The sequence below is a fragment of the Vicugna pacos genome, unplaced genomic scaffold (genome assembly GCF_048564905.1).
Source record: "Vicugna pacos unplaced genomic scaffold, VicPac4 scaffold_19, whole genome shotgun sequence".
NCBI classification, from domain to species: domain Eukaryota; kingdom Metazoa; phylum Chordata; class Mammalia; order Artiodactyla; family Camelidae; genus Vicugna; species Vicugna pacos.
Genome location: NW_027328740.1, coordinates 77508696 through 77531676, shown reverse-complemented (window position 1 = coordinate 77531676; position 22981 = coordinate 77508696). Strand labels below are relative to the sequence as shown.

Sequence of the window (22981 nt, the reverse complement as noted above, 5' to 3'; positions counted from 1 at the left end):
AAGAGATGGGACAGTGATGCCATTGTTTGAAAAAGTAAAACTAGTTCTGGGCGAGTGTAAATCCAGACAAACAGAGCTTGAGATTTTTATGTGCTAACCAAATGTGAATGTCTACTTGTCAATTAGAAATATATTTCTGGGACTGAACTGAGATGTCCATGCTGGAAAAGATTTGACAGTTAATCATTGGACAGAGGGCAGTTGAAGCCATGGGAATAAATGCCACCCACTGACAGTTTACCAAAGAAAAGGGAAGGAGGGCACTTCTGGTTCAGAAAATATGGCAGACCAGAATCTTGAAGACCCACTCACTTAAGACACATAAAAACGTAGGACAAAATGCTGCCAGTGTTTTCCTGTTTTTTTTTTAAGGGCACGTTTATTGTGGTATGATACCTGTACAATAAAATACACATATTTCACATGTACTACTTGGTGAATTTGATAAATGTCTACACCCAGAAAACCATAACCACGATCAAGATAGCTAACATTTCCATCACTCCCCAAGAGGGGCACTTTTCGAATCCCCATATTTATCCCTTCCCATCTCCTTCTCTCCCTGTGAACCGTAAGTTTGTTTCTCTATGTCTGTGGGTCTGTTTATCTTCTGTATTTAAGTTCATATGTTTCTTTTTTTGATTCCACATATAAGTGATATCATATGGCATTTTTCTCTTTTCCTGGTTTACTTCACTTAGAATGACTATCTCTACGTCCATCCATGTTGCTGCAAATGACATTATTTGTTTTTTCATGGCTGAGTAGTATTCCATTGTATAAATATACTACTACTTCTTTATCCAGTCACCTGTCAATGGACATTTGGGTTGTTGCCATGTCCTGGCTATTATAAATACTGCTGCTGTGAGCATTGAGGTGCATGTGACTTTTTGAATTAGAGTTTTCTTCTGACATATGCCCGGGAATGGGAAGGCTGGATCATGAGTTAAGCCCATTTTCAGTTTTTAAAGGAACCTCCACACTGACTTCTCTAGTGACAATGCAGCCCATCTTGTGAAAGCAGAGCCATGCTCAGAAAGTAATGGGTATTTCTAAGGGCCAGACATGAAGTGCAGTGAGTGTGGCCTGTTCAAGAATCAGAGGGCAGTCTGCCAGGGCTGGAGGAGAGTGACAAGGGAAGTGTGGTACAGGTAGGAGTCAGACCATGTGGGGACATGGCAGGCTGGGATAAGGAGCCTGGACTTCCAGTAATCCCTTGGTAACCATGGGGCACTGGTTCCAGGACTCACCCTGAAGTCAACATCCATGGATGCTGACGCCTCTTGTATAAAATGACATAGGACTTGCATGGGACTCATGTACATCCCCCCATCTACTTTTATATATATATACAAACTTTTTTTATTGAGTTATAGTCATTTTGCAAAGTTGTATCAAATTCCAGCATACAGCACAAGTTTTCAGTTATACATGAGTATACACATATATTTGTTGTCACTTTCTCTTTCACTGTGTCCTCCTGTGTACTTTAAGTTATCTCTAGATTACTCATGGTATCTAATACAACATGAATGTTATGTAAGTAGTTGCCAGTGTATGGCAAATTCAAGTGTTGCTTTTTGAAACTTTCTGTTTTTTCAACAATATTTTCAATCCACCGTTAGTTGAATCTGCTGGATAGGGAGGCCCTAGATATGGAGAATCCCCAAGCTCCTCCTTCCCACATCCTATATTTTCACTGCAAGCACTGAAGGGGTCCAAACATAGAAGAGACCCATCTACCTGCTGGAAACCCTGAGGAATTCCGTCAGCGTATGTAGAGCAGGAGAGAAGGTTTAGGGCCAACTAGTGGGAAAGGAGGGCCTGCCTGGAGAGGATGGAGGAAGGACAGTAGTGGAAGCCATCACGTACTCTTACTGGAACTAGCTGACAGCAGTGAGGGACGCCAAGGAACTGGGTACACGTCACGTGTGGGGCGATCCTGGCCACCAGGTGCAGGGTTCACATAACTGGGACCCAGTTTGCAAGATCAAAATAACAAGGAGGCAAAGGGGCTGCCTCAGTCCCAGGATCCTGACAACGGCCACAGCGACGTGACCCCAGCTAATGCGGTTCCCCTAGTAAGCCAGAAAAACGAAACTCTGAGCCAAGATATTGCAGATTCCACTGCAGCCACATGGATAACTAGATCTCTAACCTGACAAAATGTAACCACCAGAAACAGGAATCTTTCCTTTTCTCTTCCTTTGGAACTTTGGACAGGGAGTCACAAATCTTTGACGGGAACCACCTATAAACCAATAGAGAGCTCACTTTTTCAGGAATAAGCATGGAGAAAAAGAGTGGGGTGATGGTTTAAAGCAGAAGTCAAAGTTGAAGCCCATCTGAGAAATGGTAAAAACATGTTTCTCAATGAATTCGAGTTATGGCAAAAAGAAGGAGGAAAGTTAAGGAAATCTCTATTAATATCCATTCACCATAAAAGACTAGCCAGCCATAAAAAGACAACACCTTAAATTAATAATTTTTTTTTTTTGGTGATGAAAAACAATGCCTTAATTTAAAACAAGGCTTGGGCCATCAACAACACTCTGAGAATTGTTGACGAGGAGAACATAAATCTGCATATAGATATGTAAGTGTTCCAAGTCCACCACTCAAAAACAATTAGTCAATCATGTGTCCAGTTGATTGGGAAATCCCAATAAGTAAATAACTCAAAAGTGGGAAAGACATGGGATTAAATAGTGGTAGTGAGCAATGAAATCCAAGATGTATATACCTATATTTTCTTTGTTAATGTAACAAACTTAAAGCAACTGTCTAAAAAGTAGTAACTGGAGCACACAAACACACACACACACAATTTAGAACAACAGAGAGGTAAAATATGCTAAATTTATCATTATTGAGGAACAGGATCTAATAGATTATTTCATTTTTGAGACTCTTATAGGAATACTGGTCCAATTGCATAAAAATTTATGAACTTAGAGATGATTTATAAAGATTTAGAGAGAATTTTCTTTAAGAGGCAATATAGCTTCCAAATCACTGAAGAGAAAATTAACAATAAAAAAATTAATTAATCTAGGTAATATGGAGTAACACTGACCATATTTACCACCCTAAAATAAACCACAAAATGGATAAAATATATGAAGCAATGATTTTTAAGACACGTGGAAACGATCATCCACTAGGACCTTGCCTTGCCACCTCGATACCAAGGCTCCTAGGCCTCCTACTGCCATCACAAAGGATGTCCACAAGGAGGCGACATTTCCTTCCTCTGCTCCTACTGCAGAGCCAGTCCTGAGCAGTCCTTTTCCAGGTGTTGGCAGGCAGCTCCCAGAAGTGCTCTCGTGGGCCTTGGTCCCTTTTGGCCACCAGCAAAGGGATCAAGGATGAGCAGTGAGCCTCCTTCCTCATCCAAGACCTAGGAAACTATCTGACTTCTGAGCAGCCCTTCACTCTTGTCTGCTGTCTGGTACTCTCCACCCGGCTTCCCGAGTCCCCGGCACGGGCAGCCTGCACTCTGGCCACAGCCCATCAGAATCTGTTCCCCCGCCAAGAGGCCACGCATGATCATGAGCAGGGCTCCAGGCCTCTGGAGCAGTGCGGCTTGGACTGGGTCCTGGCCCTGGGCGCACGAGCTCCATGCCCTTGGTTGAGTCAGTCAACATCTCTAAGCTACAGTTTCCTCATCAGTAAAATGAGGACATAATCAATATGGAAAAAAAACAGAATCTGAAGGGGACTAAATTTCTGGTGATTGAAGATAATTTTAATTTTGATTTATACAGCAAAGGACATCATACAATTTTTACTACATCGTATTTCTAAAGGACAGCTTCTACTATTAAAAGTAATGCATGCACGTACACACAAACACACGTGCAGACACACTGGCTCTAGTCCACATACATCCCCACGGGCACACACACATGGAGTCATGTACCACCCACACACCCATAACATACGCACAACCACACACATCCTCAGGCGCACACACACACATAACATACAGAACCACATACATCCCCAGGTGCACGTGAGCACACACAAACACACAGTCATTTACAACACACGTCCCCAGATGCGCGCGTGCACACACACACGTCTTACACACTTTGGCGTTATTCTAAATCAATTTACAATTGAGGGTCACAGTGTCCATTGTTTTATCCACTCAGAAGGTCCTGACTTTGGAGCTTGAAGCAGGAGCTCTCCTCTCTGGAGATGGTCTTTACCAATTACAGTCTCAGTAGAGCCAACATAACTGCTCTGGACCTTTGGAAGTGCAGGCCAGAGCATACCTGGGAGCTCACATCCTGTACATGTAAACATGTTAAGTGCAGTAGGTTCTAAAGTCCTGCCTTTACAAATATACGTTCATTATAAGGGGGAAGACCAGGTTCAAATTTAGAATTCCAAGACACAGGGGAGTCCGGCAAAGAAAGTGAGCGTGTGGGGAGAGCTGATTCCCAGTCTCTGACCACTAGCCTGATCCTTTTCTTCCCAATGCTGGGTCCATCCCTTGCCACAAGTGGCCTTGGATGTTCACAGGGGGACACTCAAAACTCACATTCGGGATCTGCTCATACCCTCCATACATACAGCTGCCCTTTGGCCTCTCTGTGAGTCCTGGGAATCTGAGCTTCCGGGAGAGCCGGTGCAGGCACTAGGAATGGGTCAGGGGCTGCTGAGACAGGGCATCTGGGGTCCTGGGCTTCTAGAGCATGGGATGGAGCCAATGACCCTGCCCCCTTGGCCCTGCTGACTCCACCCCATGGAGGGCGTGGCCAGAGGAAGTGTCAGGGCCAGAGGGACCCTCTGCAGTGCAGGACCCAGGGCAGCGGGCCCCCTTGCCGGGGTCTAAGAGCAGCAGGCCTAAGGAAAGGTCTGAAGAGGCTGTAAGGTATCTTCATTCCCATTAATTAAACAAAAATAAAAGCATACCACAGGCGTGAGTGGAAAGGGATTTGTTAGAACAAGGGAAGGCACTTGCCAAGGTCTGGCCATAGAGGGCTGGTGGGTTTGTCAGGTTGATGAGGAACCAAGAGGCTGTTAGTCCCTTCTGGGTCTAAACACCTCTTGAATTCCTCCGGGTGACACTGAAATGCAGTGAGACACGGAACTCTCTTAAGTTGTTAAAATCTTCATGGTGAACCATTCAACTCTCTCCTCATTCTTGGCTGCGAAAGCACGATAAACACAGGCCAGAAACTCATCAGCCTGTTGGTTGGTTCACTATCCGTCTGGCGCCTCCTCTTGTAGGAGCCTTTATCACATCACCCATGGCTGACCCGGCTCAGGATTATAGCTGATTTTCCGCAGGTGGCATCACTTGCTAGTGACATGAAGCAGGCACATTAGCCACCTCCCAAACACTGAGGCTCCTCCTGGGAGGAGACTTCAGACCCCCAATCCAGCCTCTGCACCACGATGTTCCTTAGTGTCACTACCGGTTTGCTGCCTTGGCCTCTAGCTTTGACCAGATCCTCGCCAGATTGTCGATAAATATCACCCATATACCACATCTAAGCTTGTGGTCCAGATGTGACCATGGTTCTTATTTTCTTCCCATCGATGGATTGTTTGATCTTTGAGTAATCATGTCGACAGCAAGGCCAGTACAGCCCTCTTGAGGCCTCCCCGAGCCGCCTCTGTGTATAACTGTCCTAGCACCCCAGGGGATCGGGTCTGAAGCCTGGCACACAGACACGAGGATGTCAGCTGGAGAGACAGGAATTCACTCCTGCTGTGGCTTCTGCTGTGGCTCAATGTGGCCATAAAAACGGATCCCACAGGCCCTGACGTCACTTGACTCACTGCAGGGATGCTCCCACACTGCCGCGTTCCCCCAGAGACTGAGGGCTTTCTGCTTGTTCCGGAAGGCCCCACCCCCGAGGGGACACTGGGTCCAGTGGAGCGTCCAGCCTGCTTCCCCGCCAGCCCTTAGGGCCTTTGTGGGGCCTGGAACATCAACTAACCTCCCCTTAGGGACCCCTTTGTCCTTTGCAGCCAACAGACCTAGGTCATAAGCACTTTAACTCACCTGAGGGTGTTTTCCTCACTTCAGGGGCAGTGAGGACTGGGCTTCTTCACACTCCAAGTGCCCCCGGTCTGGATGCAGACAGTCTGGCTCTCCCCCCAGTCCTGCAGGTTCCGGCCACACCTCCTGCTGGTCACGGAGTCTGTGCTGTATTCTCTTCCAGGACAACAGGTGCACTCTGCCCCCCGCCCTGTCCCCACCAGCAGTGGCAGAGGTGGAGGACAGGCGGGTGAGCTTGGGCCTGAGACACTGCCCTGAAATCAGTGCCCCAGAGGCCGCTGGTGACTAGAGGGACCACGGGGAAGAAGGCAGCATGGGATGGGAGGGGGAGGAAGGTTCAGGATAACGAGATGAAAAGGGGAACAGATAGCACCGTGAGGACCTCGACCATGAAAGGGAAGAAGATAGACAGTGACAGCTGGAGCGGTGTTGTCGTTAAAAGCTGCGGGCATTTTCATTTAATTTTATTAATTACCATTACATATAGTGACATATTTTTATTTGATTAAAGATTAGGTGCCATGTCATATAACAGGATATAGTATATTATTTATTAAATAATACATAATAGTAGATATACTAGCATGTTATGTTCTGTTTATTTATTATCAGATAGTATATAATACATATGTAGTTATTTATATACATAATATATAATTCATGCATCTATATAATATATAACACATAACAATGTAGGATTATGAATATTATATTTTATAACAAGATTACATAACAATAATGATGTAATATTATCCATTGTATATCTTGGCTCATGACACATTCTCACCTTAGGTGCCTGTCAGAAGTATTTATGTATTAAAATTAATATTATAAGAAACAGTTGTGAACCTGTCACCCAGCACCAGAACAGGACTATTGACAGTGACATACTGTGTCCTATCCTGCCCTAGGCCTCTTCTCACAGGAAGCAACCAGCATCCTGAATCCTGGCTTACACTTGCCTTGTGTTACTTTCACACACACAACATTTAAGATCAGTTAAAACAAATGAACTGCAGGTACATGCAACGAAGTGGATGCATCATACACCCTATGTTAAATTGAAAAAGTAAGCCCAAGAAGGTATCCTATAGTGTGCTAAGCTTTTAACTGTGTATATATATGTCAACTAAACTCACTAAATTAAGAACAACTACAGCTAGAGTCCAGGTGGGAGAGGGACAGATAAAAGGTGAGGTGAGCAGATTTGCTGCAGGTGAGCGAGTTCCCTTCAAGTAACATGTCATTCTCTCTGAAGCAGGAGGCAAGGCCATCTGCTGGGAGTCAGGGAAGAGACAGAGGGAAGCTTAGAGGTGTGCAGAGAGCATAGAATGTTGACACCACTGTGTGGCAAGTGGGGAAATGTGCTCACTAGAGAAATCCTGGAGGATTGCCTGGCAGTGGCAACATGCTGGGCATTGATTTGTAGTCTTAGAAATCTGTGCTGGGAGAGCCTGCTGCCTGCAGGCTCAGAACAAATAGAGCTGGGTGAACCGAGATGGAAGTCATCCTGGTGAGGAAATGAAAAGATCAAGGGTCAAGGGGGTTTTGTTTGTCATAAAGAGAGTGCTGACTGTGGATGCAGAGCTGGAAGGTGGGGAAGTGGAAGTAAGAGGAACGTGGACAGGTAGGAAAGCAGAGGAGTCAGTGCATGATGCCCCAGTGAGGGTGAAGGAGGGCCAACGAGGCTGGTGGAGAAGCAGCTGGATGGCTAGAGTTGGGCACATAAAGGAGAGAGGCTGGACCTGGGGTGGAGACACGCCTGGGTATGAGCCCGGGGGTAGGGTGAATGGGAGGTGTCTGGCTCAGGCTGACGGAGAAGAAGACCCTACAATGACCATACTGGGTGGTGGAGGGAGAATCAACATTGACGTCTTGATGGTAGGCGGTGAGGCAATACAGAGTTGGTGGTCCAGCTGCTCCTGACTGAGGCAGATGAGCAGGGAGGCCAGGGTGGCAGGCACTGCTAGGAATGGACTGGGTTTTCCAGGTGTTCCCAAGAGAGGAGGAGAAATCACCTCATGGGGGAAAGTGAGCACAAGGAGGTCAACCCAGGCTCCTGATCAAACGGAGAGTGTGAGGGGGCAAATCGTCAACTCCAGAGATGGTGGCCTAGGAAGCAGGGACCATGGGTGAAGTGAGGGGACACTCAGAGAAGAGAGAGAGATGAGTCTTCTGGGTGTAGGGGGAAGAGAGGCCCCAGGACAAAGGAGCACAGGGGCACAGTGATGAGGATGGACTGGCTCTGTTGTGACACTGCAGGAATGGCTGGATCTTTGTCCTGAGGGCTTAGTTTGGGGGGGCTACTGGCCTCATGAGGGCCCCCCTCTCAGCAGCCTGGACAGATGCTCCCGCTCCTGATAGCTCTGTGGCCACCACTGTTCCCGGAAGGGCTCTGCCTCCATCTTCTATCAGACATTCCTGCCCAGTCCCCGACTGCCAGCGAGGGAGCCTGGGCCTCAGAGCCGTTTGCCGTGGAGGGACACAGGCTCCTTGGAGAAGCAGGCTGATCTTATTTTTCTCCGTAACCCACGGCCTAGCAAAGCGCCAGCCTATGGGTGGGCCATTCAGGGGCTCGGATACTTCTTAAATTAACTCAAAGCAGTAGAATAGCAGAGCTGGAGGAAGTGACCACTGAGCTCACAGAGTTCACTGCCCACACCCCCATTCTACAGATGAAGAAACAGAGGCCAAGCAGCCAAGGTCATGCTGCTCTTTAATGCTGGCCTCTGTTGGGCATACCAAGTGATGAGCTGCACTGAAGGGCCTGAGAGGGGGCTCTGGGGTCAGACAGCTTGGGTTCAAGTCCCACCCCTGCCATTTACTAGCTGTGTGATTAATGACTGTCCTTCCTGTAAAGTGCCACCTCATTTGTTTGTCATGAACACAGAGTTCCTTGAACAGCAGGACAGAATTCTTTAAAGGTTTGCTGTTGCTTTTGTTACTATTATCACCAAGTGAACCCTGAAATGAAGAACAAAGACAGCAAGATTTTTTATTTTAAAAGATTTTAAAATACGATAATGACTGTTTGACTTAATCTATTCAAGTTTGCATTTGACCCTTATTAACAACTGCACAATGGATGACTTTTGAGGAAATGTTACTTCATGTCTTTAATTCTCACTAACTACACAGGCTATTCAACAGGAAGCAATTTTTTTTCCAGGAAGAGGGACAAAAAGTTAACAATATCTCTGTACCTCTCGGTTCCCAGTGAGTTGGTTGTGATCTGTCAACCCAACTTTGGGGAAATGCCCTCTCCTCCTGGGCTCGCTGCACTGCCACGTGGCCTCCAGGGGGCGATTTACCCCCACACGAATCCAGTATCTTGGTTCATATCTTTGCTTCAGATCCCTCAAGGACTGCCCATGCACCAGGGCCCCATCTGCCCCGCCAGTCTCACCTGCTGGCCTCCAGGAAACTATCCTGGGTCTCAACCATCCTCTGTTCCTATGCCCGCCCCACTACTCTTCATTTTGTCCTTCAAGTGTGGGCTCCTGTGGCTTGCCACCAAGCAGGGGTCTCCCAGTCCTCCACCTTGGGGAACTGCATCGTCCTGCACAGTGCCTAGCGAAACTGTGTGGAGGCCGGAAGAATACAGAACAACAGGTGCTCAGAGGGGCTGCCTTTCCCACTGCAGGGGCCCTGGAGAGCTTTCTCCCAGCTGGTTATTCACAGGCGCTGAAGCTGTGGAATCTCGATCTTACCAATTTAAAGGGCATCATCACTAATTACAAAAGAAATCATTTTTTCAGTAGCAAAAGGAGAAAAGACTTTGTGCCCCATGCCCCCATCTTTCTTCCTCCGCCTTCAGAGGTGATTCTCACTCTCTGGGCAAGGGTAGAAAGCAACAAACAGAATATTATTTTTCAATGATTCTTCTTTCCCACTCTGAAGATTGCATCCCAAGACTGATGAAGGCTAGGATGGTTTGGCTTCCCTGTACTGAGTATTCAGAGGCTCAGGGTGGAGGGGGTTAGGGAGATAATTCAGCATTATGGAACCAAACAGAGACATTAAAAGGTTCTACTCTAAACAGAAAGGAAGCAGGATGCTATAGAAATGGGAAAACCATCATTGGAAATGAAATAACGAGTTACAAGACAATAAACATGAAGATGTAAAAAAGAAAAAGTATATCAAAATACAAAAAGGTGGGAAAGGGAGACGGGTAGCAAGAAAAGATAGATTTTTTCTCTTTCTTTTTCCTTTTTCTCATTATTCTTAGGATGTGTTGGAGCCTACGTGATTATCAGTCTAAAGGAAATAGATATGATAATGGGTTGATATACTTGAAAAATAGGGTAACCACAAATCGAAAGCATATAATAGAGTTGAAAAAAAAAACCAAAAAAGAAACAAACTCTAAATGGCTTAAAGACTTAAACATTAGACAAAACGCTAAAAAACTCTTAGAAGAAAACATAGGCAAAACATTATTTGACATCTATCTCAGCAGTGTTTTCCTAGGGCAATCCACCCAAGCAACAGAAAATAAAAGCCAAAATAAACAAATGGGACCTAGTTACACCTATCAGCTATTTCAAAGCAATAGAAACCATAAGCAAAATGAAAAGACAACCTATGGAATGTGAGAAAATATTTGCAAAAGATGAGACTGAACATGGCTTAACTTGTAGACTATAAAAATAGTTCATACAACTTAATAAGAAAAAAAAATAAACAACCCAATCCAAAAATGGGCAGAACAACTAAACAAGCAATTCTCCAATGAAGATATACAAATGGCCAATAGGCATATGAAAAAAAGGCACAATATCGCTAATTATCTTAGAAATGCAAATCAAAACTACAATAAGTTATCATCTCACACTACTCAGAATGGCCACCATTCAAACATCCACTCACCATAGATGCTGGAGAGGCTTGGAGAAAAGGGAACCCTCCTACATTATTGCTGGGAATGTAGTTTGGTGAAGCCAATGTGGAAAACAATATGGAGATACCTCAAAAGACTAAAAAAAGACATCATTTGATCCAGCAATCCCACTCCTGGGCATATATCCAGAGGGAACCTTAATTTCAAAATATACCTGCACCCCAATGTTCACAGCAGCATTGTTTTCAATGACCAAGACATAGAAGCAACCTAAACGCCCACTGACAAATGACTGGATAAAGATGTAGTATTTAGATATAAAAGAATATTACACAGTTGTAACAAAGAAGGAAATAATGCCATTTACAGCAACATGGATGGACTTGGAGATTATCACACTAAAGTGAAATAACTCAGACAGAGAAAGACAAGTAACATATGATACCACTTATATGTGGAATTTTTAAAAAAGATACAAATAAACTTATTTACAAAACAAAAACAGACTCACAGACTTAGGAAACAAACTTAGGAGTTTGGGATTAACAATTACAAACTACTATATGTAAAACAGACAAACAGCAAGGATTCACTGTAGAACACAGGGGAAAATGTTCAGTATCTTGCAACCTATAATGGAAAAGAACCTGAAAAAGAATAGACTATGTATATGTACAACTGAATCACTATGCTGTATACCTGAAACTAACAAAACAGCTGTATATCTGAAACTAACTAAACATTGTAAATCAACCACATTTCAATTAAAAAAAAAGATAAGCTCTAAATAGCTGTATTCAAAGAAAATCTTCAAATCTTACCTCCTACAAAAAGTAAAATGGGAAGCTTGAGCAGGACCAAATTATACTGAATGAGAGGTTACATACCTTCTCCAGCACGTGGCCCATGGTACACATACATCGTGTTTTCCTTCAGGTAAGAATGGCCCTTACTGCCCAGGGAGCGAGTCCTGCTGGGACAAGGCCTCTGTGGCAGTGGCCTCCTTGTCACCGCTCCATCTCACCAGAAGGCCAGGGTTTTCAGAGGGGAGGGAACACAGAGCTCATACACTTCAGATATATTTCCTGAGAAAAACTGTGGAAAGACCAAATTCACCTGCAGTGCAGGAAACATGAGCACGGCCCCTAAGCAGACTGACAAACCCGAAGCAAGACGGCCCGATGTTCACATCGGAACCAGAACAAAAACCGTCTGGCCCCAGTTAAACGATCACCATCTCACCTGCAATGAACTGTTCGTACTCATTGTCAGGGATGTTTCTGTTGAGACTTGAGAGATCAAAAAAGTCAGACCAGGGAATCCGGACCTGGTGGATGTCCAGGCTCTGCTAATGGTAGAGGCGGCCCCAAGGGGGTATCACCAGCACCGACTCTTCCATTTTCAGCAGGGTCTTCAGGAGGAAGGCGATGTGGATACAGACGCCCCTACGGAGGCTGAAGCCCTCCGGAGGGTTGACATAACACAGAAGGTACCTGGCAGGGAGCAAAGGAGAGCGGGTCTTCAGAGCCAGGTCTCTGCACAGGAATCCCGGCTTAGATAGAACAGATACAATGGGAATCTCTGCACAGCACATGGCCTAGACTCAAGACACTTTCAGCAGCTTCTGATTTCTATAGTGGAGGCACTGCCCACCGATCTCTGTGTGGCCAATTATTTCGAGTCCGGGAGCACATGCAGAAGACATCTTGGCATCTGTCTATCAACGCTAAGCACCTGACTAGTACCTGAGCACCCGTTCTCCAGGGAATCTCAAACTTCTTGGCCTAAAGACCCCTGTACACTCTTAAATACTGAGGACTTCAAAAGGCTGCTGTTTATGTGGGTTAAATCTATCAATAGTTCCTGTGTTAGAAGTTAAATAAGAACTTTAAAAAATGCTTATGAGTTCACTTAAAAATAATAACAACCTATTACATGATACCATTAATAATCTTAAGCAAAAAATAAGTATATTTTTCTAAACAAAAATCATTAATGAGAGGAATAGCAGTGATTTTAATTTCTGAGAATCTCTTTTGGACTGGTGAGAGCTTAATTCTATCTGCCTCTACATTACCTGTTTTGTGATATCACAGACTAGGTTTTCCCTGGAAAACCCCACAGGAAACTCGGGAGTGCAAGAGTGTGCAAAAGGCAGGTGACTTCCCGGCGTTCCTACGAAAATAGTCTTGCATCTCAGGGGCCTCGGACTCACTTTGATAACTGCTGCCCTACCCTAGGCGAGACTCTCCTACACAAGAGCCAGGCAAGTGTCCTGGCTTCTTTAATGAGTTACCGCAGCAACACCCCTCCCTTCTCTGTGTTAATGTTTCCCACAACCTCCATTACTGCAGATGAGGATGTAATCCTCAACTGAGGCCTCTAATCCCAGAAGACTACCAACCTTGAAAGGGAGGGCCCATCTACCATCTCTACACCCCGCACAGTCTATTTTGAGTCAAGCCCTAGATAACTGCTAATTGACACTGACCCTTGTCTTATTCCTGAGTTTTAGCGAAGGAGCCAACATCTGGATGGAACTGAAATTTCCCTGCTGATATACAAGGCTGATAAACCACCCTATTCCAACATCTGATTCTGGGGCTCTTCAAAACGCGGGTAAGGCCCCGCTTCATAAAAGACGGGTCCTCCACCTGCCCTTCCCAGGGGTTCTGGGAGGCCGCGGCCACGCAGGGCTACCTGGAGTCGCGGTCCAAGCCCCAGAGCCCGAGGGGGAGGAAAGCCGGAGGCTGTGCCCCAGCCCTGTCCCCCCCGCCCCAACCCGCTCCCCGGCACCACAGCCCTCCCCGGCCGCCACACCAACCCGGATCCCACCCCGGTCCATGTCCACTGGCCCCGCCAACGGCGCTGCCGTACGTTTACCGTCTGTGAGACGCCGCCCCAGAAAGGATGTCGGCCGCCGACTGACGCGGCCAGAACTAGTGGCCCGGCCAAGCAAGCCGCCATCCCCAGCAGCAAACACCGCCATGGCCCCGGGCAGCTGCACACTTCCGGAGCCCGCTGCCTGCCCCAGAAGCGCACGCCAGCCCGCGAGGAGCGCGGCGTCTTTATCCATGGCAACGCCGCGGGGCCCTCCCCTAGCGCTTGCGTCTGCGTCCTCCCGAGGCTAGACGTGCGAGAGCAGAACTTTCGGAGCCAATGGGAGCAAGGGCGCGGCCAGGACGGGGGTGGGGGGAGGCTTATGGGGCAGCTGGGTGGGGCCGGGGCGGGCGGGGCCGCGCGGAGGTCCTCAGCTGCAGGTGGCACCGGCCGGAGGCTGGGGCAATGCTGCCAACAGTGGGCGGGGCGGCGGGGCAGCGGGGCGGGGGCACCCTCACCTGTCTGTGTGCGGGGCTCAGCCTGGGCTCCGCGGCCTCCGCTTGCACCGGAAGTGGACCCAGGCTACCGGTGGGCAAGATAGAGGACTGAGCCCAGGCAGGCACGGCTGGCCAGGTAGGGCACCTGAAGTGCAGATCCGCCAGGCCGGCTGCCGGCCTTGAATACGCGCTGCTAGGCAGTTTCCAAGAAGACGGGATCTGTCCCAAGAGGGGAGGTAGGGCAGGGTGCCAGATGCCTGGTTGGGTGCGGTCTTACAGGAGAGCCACGTTGAGAGGGTGCAGAGCAGCCCCTGTGTTGGCGGGGCTAGGAATTTGGGGTATAGGGTGGGGATGATGTGTGCCATTCCCTGTGGTCTCCCAAAGAACTCGCACCCCCAAGCAAAGGACCCTGCTCCCTCCACCCTTCACTGCATCCCCTGCCTTCCCCAGCACCACCGCCCCTGCCCCCGGAGGGTCCCATGACCTCTCCCCACACCAGGCACCGTCCCTGTTACAGGTACTTATCTCCTGGTGGTTCCAGCCCAAGGGTGGGGGCTGTATCTGACCAGTTAGGATGCCTGGAGCCTTTGTATGAAACCTCAGACTATAATGCAGGCGTGCACAGAGGCCCCTCAAACAGGATTCCCTGCATTCCCTCCCCACCACGCACCCACAGCGCAGCTGCCACACCAGGCCAAGCCTGCTGGAGGACCGCTGTTCCCTCTCCACCTGTCCCTGATCAAGAGTGCACCGCCCACACTGCTGGGTATTTAGTGGGCCTTAGAAGAGCAGCTGGTATTTTCATGGACAAATATTTGCTCTTTTGGGAAGAGTTGAGTGCAAAGGGATGTAGGGTATGCCTTTTCTGTTGTCCTGGAACTGGTGACTAGGATGCAAACTTAAGTCAAAGCAGTTTTTAGAGAGAGCCGCAATATATCTTACCCAAAGATCACTGTTCCCCTACAAAGGCAACACCACCTGGCGGGTGGGGTCCTGGTCCCTCTTTCTGGAGGTTGGGCTTTGCACCCTCCAGCTGGGACAGAGCCCGAAACAGCTCTGAACACGCTCCAACAGGCTTTCCCAGCACAAACTGCCTTTATTTTGAATCTGGCTGAAGGAAGCAGCTGAGAAATCTGGGTAAATCTTCCTGGGTGTAACCATGCCTTTTGTGCTGAATGAAAGAGCGGCTCTCCACATGCTAACAGCTTAGAACTGAATGTGTGTCGAAGCCTTCATGCATGTAGCATGTTGGGAACAGCGTTTCATGGTGAGGGGAACTCTATAACTTACATGTGTATGGGGAAGCCCTCACTCCAACAGGGTTTTCCTGCACAAACTGCCTTTATTTTGAATCTGGCTGAAGGAAGCAGCTGAGAAATCTGGGTAAATCTTCCTGGGTGTAACCATGCCTTTTGTGCTGAATGAAAGAGCGGCTCTCCACATGCTAACAGCTTAGAACTGAATGTGTGTCGAAGCCTTCATGCATGTAGCATGTTGGGAACAGCGTTTCATGGTGAGGGGAACTCTATAACTTACATGTGTATGGGGAAGCCCTCACTCCAACAGGGTTTTCCTGCACAAACTGCCTTTATTTCGAAATTGGCTCTTGCTGAGAAATCTTGGTAAGTGTTCTTAAGTGTAGCCATGCCCATTATGCAGGATGAAAGAGCGGCTCTACACTTTTTCACATCTCAGAGATGAATGTGTGTTGAAGCCGTCATTCATGTAGCGTGTTGGGAACACAGAATTTAGTGGTGAGAACTATGTAAATTACATGTCTATGATGAAGCACTCTCTCGAGCCGGGTATTCCAGTGCATACTGCCTTTATTTCGAAACTGGCTTCTCAGAAGCCTGTGGTCTCCACTGCAGGTCTGTCTCCAAACCCAGGGCCAGCATGGTAACTCTGCTCCCCCTGTCTATTCTGGAAGTTCTAGGTGTCCTCCATGGCCCTTCCACCATTATGTTTTTGGAAAACCCCGCAGATGGAATGGGCCTGAGAACAGGAGAGCTGGATGCCAGAAGCCACTGCCCAGTGTGAGGCTCCTGGGAGGGGCATCTCCTCTCCGTGGGCTCTGATCTAACCTCCCCTCTCCCCCACACCCACCCCTCTCCTCCTGCATTTCCTGATTGATCCCTGGATAATGGTCCATACCAGGAATGACCTGGGAGAGGTTTTATGAGTCTTTAAGTGGAAAAAAAAAAGAAATCTTTAGACAACTTACTGAAAGTAACTTCCAGCTTTACCGGGAAAGACCTCATTCCAATGTTTAAGGCTAGTTGACAGGGTGTCAAATTGCTTAACCACTCACATCTGAGCAAGTGCTACCTCTCTCTCCAGCTCCCCGCAGCATCCACCTGTGGCAACTTGGCCAAAAGAAGGCAAGAAAGCTCTTTCCCCTCGCCAGCACCAGCGTGGCTTTGGAGTCAGTGGAGGCTGAGAGAAAGAGCCCCGCCCTGAGGTTTGAGGGGCCTCCAGCCACAGCCAGAGGAGCGGGGGTTTTCAGAGTGGCCCAGCAGGGAAACCAGGCAAGGCCACCTGGCCCAAGTCTTCCCTACCCAGAGAGCCCCATGAACTGCTTTGGGCCACACTCCCCGTTTGGGCCCCCTGCAAAAAGTTACCATGGGAGCCACACCTGAGAAGGCAGAAGGACAGCCCTTTAGCCTGGGGTCCCAGCAGGTGTGTCCTGTGAGACCTGTGGCCACATAAGTTACTTGTCTCTCCAGGTCACTGAAGGGACTGTGCTGGGCATCTTGGTGGTCAGGGACATGGGAACACCTCTAAACTCTGAAGAAGGACAGAGAGACTCTTCCTGGAAGCAAGGATTCCAGGGAGACCCCTTGCCCAGAACTGGGGGACTGTGTCCTGAGTAGACCCCTGGGAGGCAATGTGGGGCTGTGGGGTCCTCTTCTGAGAAGGGAGCAGGTGAGTTTTCCGGGGGTGGGGTCCTGCTTTGTCCAGACATGTCCTTGTGTAAGACTCATTTACAAACACCTCCAAGTCCACCTAGGGGTGGCCCCAGAGGTGGGGGTAGAGGAGGAGAGTGAAGGGTGCAGACTTAGGGCCCCCTGAGCCACCCAGGGAGCCAAGGGTCAGTGGGAACATCTTGGGAGTCTAGTGCAGGGGTGGAGGACGAGCACTAAGAACATGCCAAGTCATGCAATAAAGTGACCCATGACCACGAGACACAGGTGGCCGTACACCAAAAGAGGCAGATAGAAATTTAGACCCAGGATCTGAGAACCTTGAGAGGGGCTGGAGGGTCCCAGGAACCCTCAGGAACAGCTCTTCTAGGGGCACAGACATCCCAATACACACATTTCTCATGGAAGCTTTTTGGGGTGCAGAGTGAGTTACCAGGATCCTGAACTTAGTATGGAATCCCACCCCCTTGTTCATCATGGTACCGGGCAATAAATTGCTGTCATTTGTCCCTGGACATGCACAGGGGAGCTGACTGCTGTGGGGGTCACTGCAGGACTAGAATCTTCTGGTGTCTGCTCTGTGACCACAGAAACCCAGGGGGATTTCTCAACGGGAGAACCTGGAGACCATGCCTGCAAGGACCACCCTCATGGGATGGCCAAGGAGCTCGTGGTACCCAGGTCACCAAGTGACGAAGTTGTGAGGTTGCCTGGGGTATCCTGGGGGCATGTAGATTTCTGAGGTCAGCACGTGGGCCCAGCACTGCTGAATGGTCTGCACAAAGAGGGCCCTGCCCTCCTGATGATGGCTCTTAACACCTGCAGGGAAACTGCTCCCAGGGCTCCTGGAGGTCCATATTGAGAGTGTCCTGCCAGCCTTGTGGGGTCACCTTCCCCTGATGCAGAAGCAGACCTCTCTCCCTTGAGGCCCAGGGGACACCTGGCTCAGGTGCCACCTGTGTGCCCTGGACACGCAGAGCCCCAGAGCTCTGGCACAGCCTGGGGTGTGGTGGTGTCCGGGCAAGAAAGGCCCTGGGAAGGGGGTCATTCAAGGGCAGAGGCCACTCTGCAGGGATGCTGGACCTGGCAGCAATGCACTGCTTCAGTACTCCCTTGGGTTGGGTCTCCAACCTGTGGGATGGAAGGGCCACTCCTTCCTGCGGTGCAGTCGGGGGAACTAGATCCATCGTCAAGGTCAGCCCTGAAAATGGAGGCTGCGCTACCTCCATTCCTGGAAAGAAAATCAGTCCCCTCCAGTCCAGGTGATTCAGAAAGTCATTCAGCAATATTCGGGGCCTCCACTTTAGGCTTTGAATTAGAGCTGAGCGGCTTAGGAGGCCAGATCCCTGTCCGTGGCTCCAGGAGCAGGCTTTCTGCTGGGGGACAGGATCCTCACAAACACCTGTGTCTTTGTGGGACACTCCCCTCTGACAAGCTGGGAGGCAGGGTGCAGTTGTGGGAAATCGTGTTTACATGAGCAGAGGGCCACCATGTGGTGGGGGCACAGGAGACTGTGAGAATGAGTCCCACAGCCTTTCTGGAATCAAAAAACTGGCAAATGTGAAAAAGTGCATAATTTGTTTTATTGAACAGGCTGCTTATGTACGTTTGGAGGACCAGGTTCAAGGACTCAGCATCCCTCCAGGACAATAGCCTCAAGAGAAGAACAGACAGAGCAGGAGGAGATCTGGGGTTTCTCCCAGGAATGAGGTGGAACAGGGATTTCTGCAGATTTGCAAGGAGTCCCCGACCACTGAGCATGGGGTTACAGCCCCACGAGCCCCTGTCATGTTTGGCTTGGGCTCTGGTTCTGGCCTGCTCATGTATTCTTCCAGCAGAGTTCCAGAAACTCAGAGGGTGGACTTAGAGGGGCTGCGTTTGGAACCTAGTGAGGAGTTGGAGGGTCCTTTATATTGAGTCCCTTCATCCTAATCACCGTAGCTGAAGCCCAACACCCCCCAGGCCCCCATGGTTGCCGTGGAGGGAGAACAAGCCTGGCAGGCGACCTAGGGGTCCCACTACTGTGTCCTTCCCTTGTCTTCGTTCCCTTTCACCCCGGAAGGTGTGATTGTCTCGTGTCATGGTGGCCTCCACAATGTCCCTCCCAGTAATCTCTCTTCTCCATCAGGTGGGGTTCCCAACCCCGCTCAGCCTTCTCTGCATGGATGCTGAAGGACCAGGCCCACCTGAAGTTCTGAGCTCGAGCAGTAAGGTGGAAACAAAGAAACCAATGGAAAAAAGAAGCAAGTGATTGTGGCAAAGCTCCCCACCACAGAGAAGCTGCCCTGAGTGGAAGGGAGAGTGTGGGCATGCCCGTTTGTTTCCTATCTCCCAGTGCTCTTAGCTTTCTTATTGCCTACCTGCATGGTTACAACAAAATGATCTGCAAAACTGAAAATATTTACTCTCTTGCTTTTACAGAAAAGGCTGGCCAGCCTCTGGTCCGGTACCAGGCAAGAGATTGGAGTTCCTTTCCAGTTTGGAAACATCTTGGCAGGCCCAGGTTTGCAAAGGTCTTTAAGAGTAGTTATGGAGTTTTGCTTTTAAACTTTTTTACGGCTCTATATACTTGTGAGATGTGGTTGTGATGTATAATTCTGAGTCGGGATTTTCTCAAACTGTTTCTCACTTCTTATACCAGACATTCCTAAATTCCAAGTGGAACTGCATATTAAGGAAGCCATGGAATTTAGCAAAAGGATACAGATCTCATTTCCTTTTAAGCATCGATGTACCTCCATCATGGCAGTATTTGTTATGTGTTATTGATAGGGGAACTAAGTAGTAAACAGATTAATAGAAAATAGGGGATTTTAGGTACACAGGTTCATCTTTTCAACATTGTTTGTAATATTTGCAGTTTAAGATGACCATTCCTGAGAAACAGGCAGCCTCTTAGAATGAAATAGCATTTCCTCTGAACCATAATTAATTTTTATTTTGTAGACAGCAGGAAGGGTAATAACACGTCACACATTTGGGGACGTCAAAGGGAAAATGTAACTTTCTGGGAGCGCACTCCCCCGCCTCCCCCTGCCCTTTTTACTGTCCCATTCTCCCTGGAAGGCTCTTTCTTATCTTCTGCTCATGGCTCCAGTAACTCTTTCTTCCTCCTTGTTCCTCAGCTGGTAAGGTTAGTTTTCTACTTTGAACAAGCAAACAAGCCAACAGAAGAGAAATTTCACAAGCAACTCCCAGCGCATCCGCTCGCCTTCTGATGTCTGTGACCTCACTCTCGGTGCCCTACCGCTTATTAAAAGTGGCATCGAAAGCCAGTTCCTCCAAAAGTCCCCGAGGCCCCATCCCTCCCATCTTCTCTGGGTTTTCACTCCCAAAACCATCCTCTCTTTCACTGCCTCATCTATATTGTTCTCCTGCTAGTTGGCACCATCAGTATATAAACGTCCATCCTCTTAAACCAACAGCACTCCTTGACCCTTATTCACCCCCACCAATTGCCACCCTGTGTCTTTGCAGCAAATCTTTAAGGAGTTGTTTAAACTCACTGTCTGCATCTTCTCTTGAGCCATCCCCTTTTACACCCATTCTGGCTTTTCGCCTGATCCCTCGCTCTATGGAAACTGCCCTGTCAAGGCCATCAGTGACCCCATGTTGCTAAATATAGTGGTCAATTTTGACTCCTCATCATGCTTGGCCCCTCGGCAGCATTTGACCCAGCTCTTCCATCCCTCCTACCCCGTGTTCCTGCTTCACTCAACCTCCAGCCCATCTCTCTGTCTGTTTCTGCTTTTGGCCTGCTGGCTGGTCCTTTGCCAATGTCTCCTGTTTTTTCCAAACATATACTGTGGGTGTTCCCCAGGGTGGGTTCCTGGGCCTCTCCTCTCTCTCTCTGCTATTCCTTTGGTGGAAGCAACCCAGCCTTGGAAATTGGCATGCCATCAATTTCTCGATTTCTCCAAAATTCCCTGATTTCCCCTTTCCATCTGAGCCTTTATCCCTGAGACTCACATCACATTCTTTTCCTTTCATTCATCTTGCTTTCACATTCATACATATGTTCTACTATGAAATTACTTTTCCAAATTTTGAATCAGTACATATATATCATGTAAAATGCTCAAATATGTATTATTTCCACTAAGATGCTAATTCTACCTTAGAACATTTCTGCACTTCTGTATTTATGTGAATAAAGCGAATAGTATTTCTACAAGCCTCATAGTTAAACACTGTTAGTTTGGGGCTATTATGTAACATGAAATAATGGTACATCAACATAGTCGTTTTTCATTTATTTTTATGTAACACCGAGATGAGGTTTTTGCCCTGAAGACTGGTTTTATTGAAATTTTACCTACGTTACGGACAGTCAGTTTATGTGAAAGCCCTCATTTCTCCCCTTTTTGATATATGCTCCATTTGGCTATATATAACATATAACTTGGCATGAAACAAAATTCCCAAATCATTCACATAATACAATTAATATGTTTAATTATATTTTTTAAATGTTAAAAAGAAAAAGAAAACAGATTCCTCTACCTATTAGGCACTTCTGTGGCAATATGTAACACACCCCTTAACCATGACATTGAAGAACTGAGCTGATACCAGCCCCTTTCCACCTGCTCAGCCCCACCTTTTCCCATCCCCTTTCCCATCCGGAGAGGACATCCCTCCCATTGTCCAGGCCCAGATGTTGGAACCATGTCCTTTCTCTCTCTTTCTTTTACACTCACAGACAGCAAATCCAGCTTGTTAGAAAATTCTGGATATTCTGTCTTAATTAAATACCTGCTCTCTGCTCCCCGCCCTCCTAAGAGCCACCTTCAGCCTTTCCTGGATACCAATAGCCTTCTGTTTCCATCTTTGCTTTCCTACAATCTCTCATCCACACAGAATCAGAGGGAGCCTGTAAAAACATACATTGGGGGTGGTGGGTGTTGCTCAGTGGTAGGGCGCATGCTTAGCATGCTTGAGATCCTGGGTTCAATCACCAGCACATTCATTAAAATAAATAAATTACTTCCCCCCAAAAAACACAAACACAAAAGCATAAGTTGGACTACATCACCCCTCCACTCAAAACTCACTAAACGGGTCACCATGTCATTAGGAGCCAAAGTCGTCACAAAGGCCTCAGGACCCGGCGTGCTCTGCCTCTCTGCCCACACTCTCCCCTTCACTCTGGGGGCCTCTGGCTCCGGCTCTTCCTTCTTCCTCCGGATCTATTCTGCTTCAAGTTCATTACTCCGTGAGATCTGCCAGGATTGCCTTATTCTCTCCTGCCTGCCTCCCACCCCACCGCCATCACCCGAGTTTGCTCATATCACTCTTTTTTAAAAATTTATCCAAACTCTTGCTACCCCAACATGATGCCTGTTTCCTCTGCTAAAATTCTGAGCCCCCAGTGATGGGGAGTCATGTCTATTTTGTTGACTGATAAAGCCCGAGAGCCTTGGGAACGGTCTAGTTAGGAGATTCCCGTATGTAGTAGGAGCTTATACACATTTGCTGAATGAATGTAGATGCCCTGGTCCAATCCGATGGAGCACTTCTGTGACGTGCTCAAAGAATAACTCTCCTTTCCACCTGAGAGGGGGTGACAACTTCCCTGGTGATTAAAGGCAAGAATTTTTTGCTTTATGCTGTTAACCTTAGGCGGGGAGACTGGGGGATCTTCATATATATTTTTAAATTTGGTTCACTCTGCAGTTGGTCTTTGGTCTCTGTATAATTTTGAGAAACTCTTTATGAGTGATCATTCTTTGATCAGATTGAACAGGTTCCAGGGGGAAGGACCAAGCCTGTCCCATCAGCCATTCTATGTGTCTTGTCCTGGGACCCAGTGGATGCTCAGCATGTAAGTGAACCGACAGGAGTGAGTGAAGAGATGGGAGCATCTCATTATTGT

At 47.9% G+C, this 22981-nt stretch overlaps 1 protein-coding gene and 2 long non-coding RNA genes across 2 annotated transcripts; 2 read left to right on the top strand and 1 right to left on the bottom strand.

Annotated features, from left to right (window-relative positions):
• Positions 1 to 22981, top strand: part of LOC140693565 (uncharacterized) — a 545747-nt gene that overhangs the window by 361036 nt on the left and 161730 nt on the right.
• On the bottom strand, positions 8718 to 13936 carry LOC140693592 (uncharacterized). Its single transcript, XR_012069356.1, has 4 exons — positions 13749 to 13936; positions 12108 to 12358; positions 11753 to 11960; positions 8718 to 8986 (listed from the first exon to the last, which is right to left on the bottom strand). It is a non-coding gene; the product is annotated as an uncharacterized lncRNA (long non-coding RNA).
• LOC140693582 (uncharacterized) lies at positions 16909 to 19437 on the top strand. Its single transcript, XR_012069346.1, has 3 exons — positions 16909 to 17107; positions 18700 to 18816; positions 19235 to 19437. It is a non-coding gene; the product is annotated as an uncharacterized lncRNA (long non-coding RNA).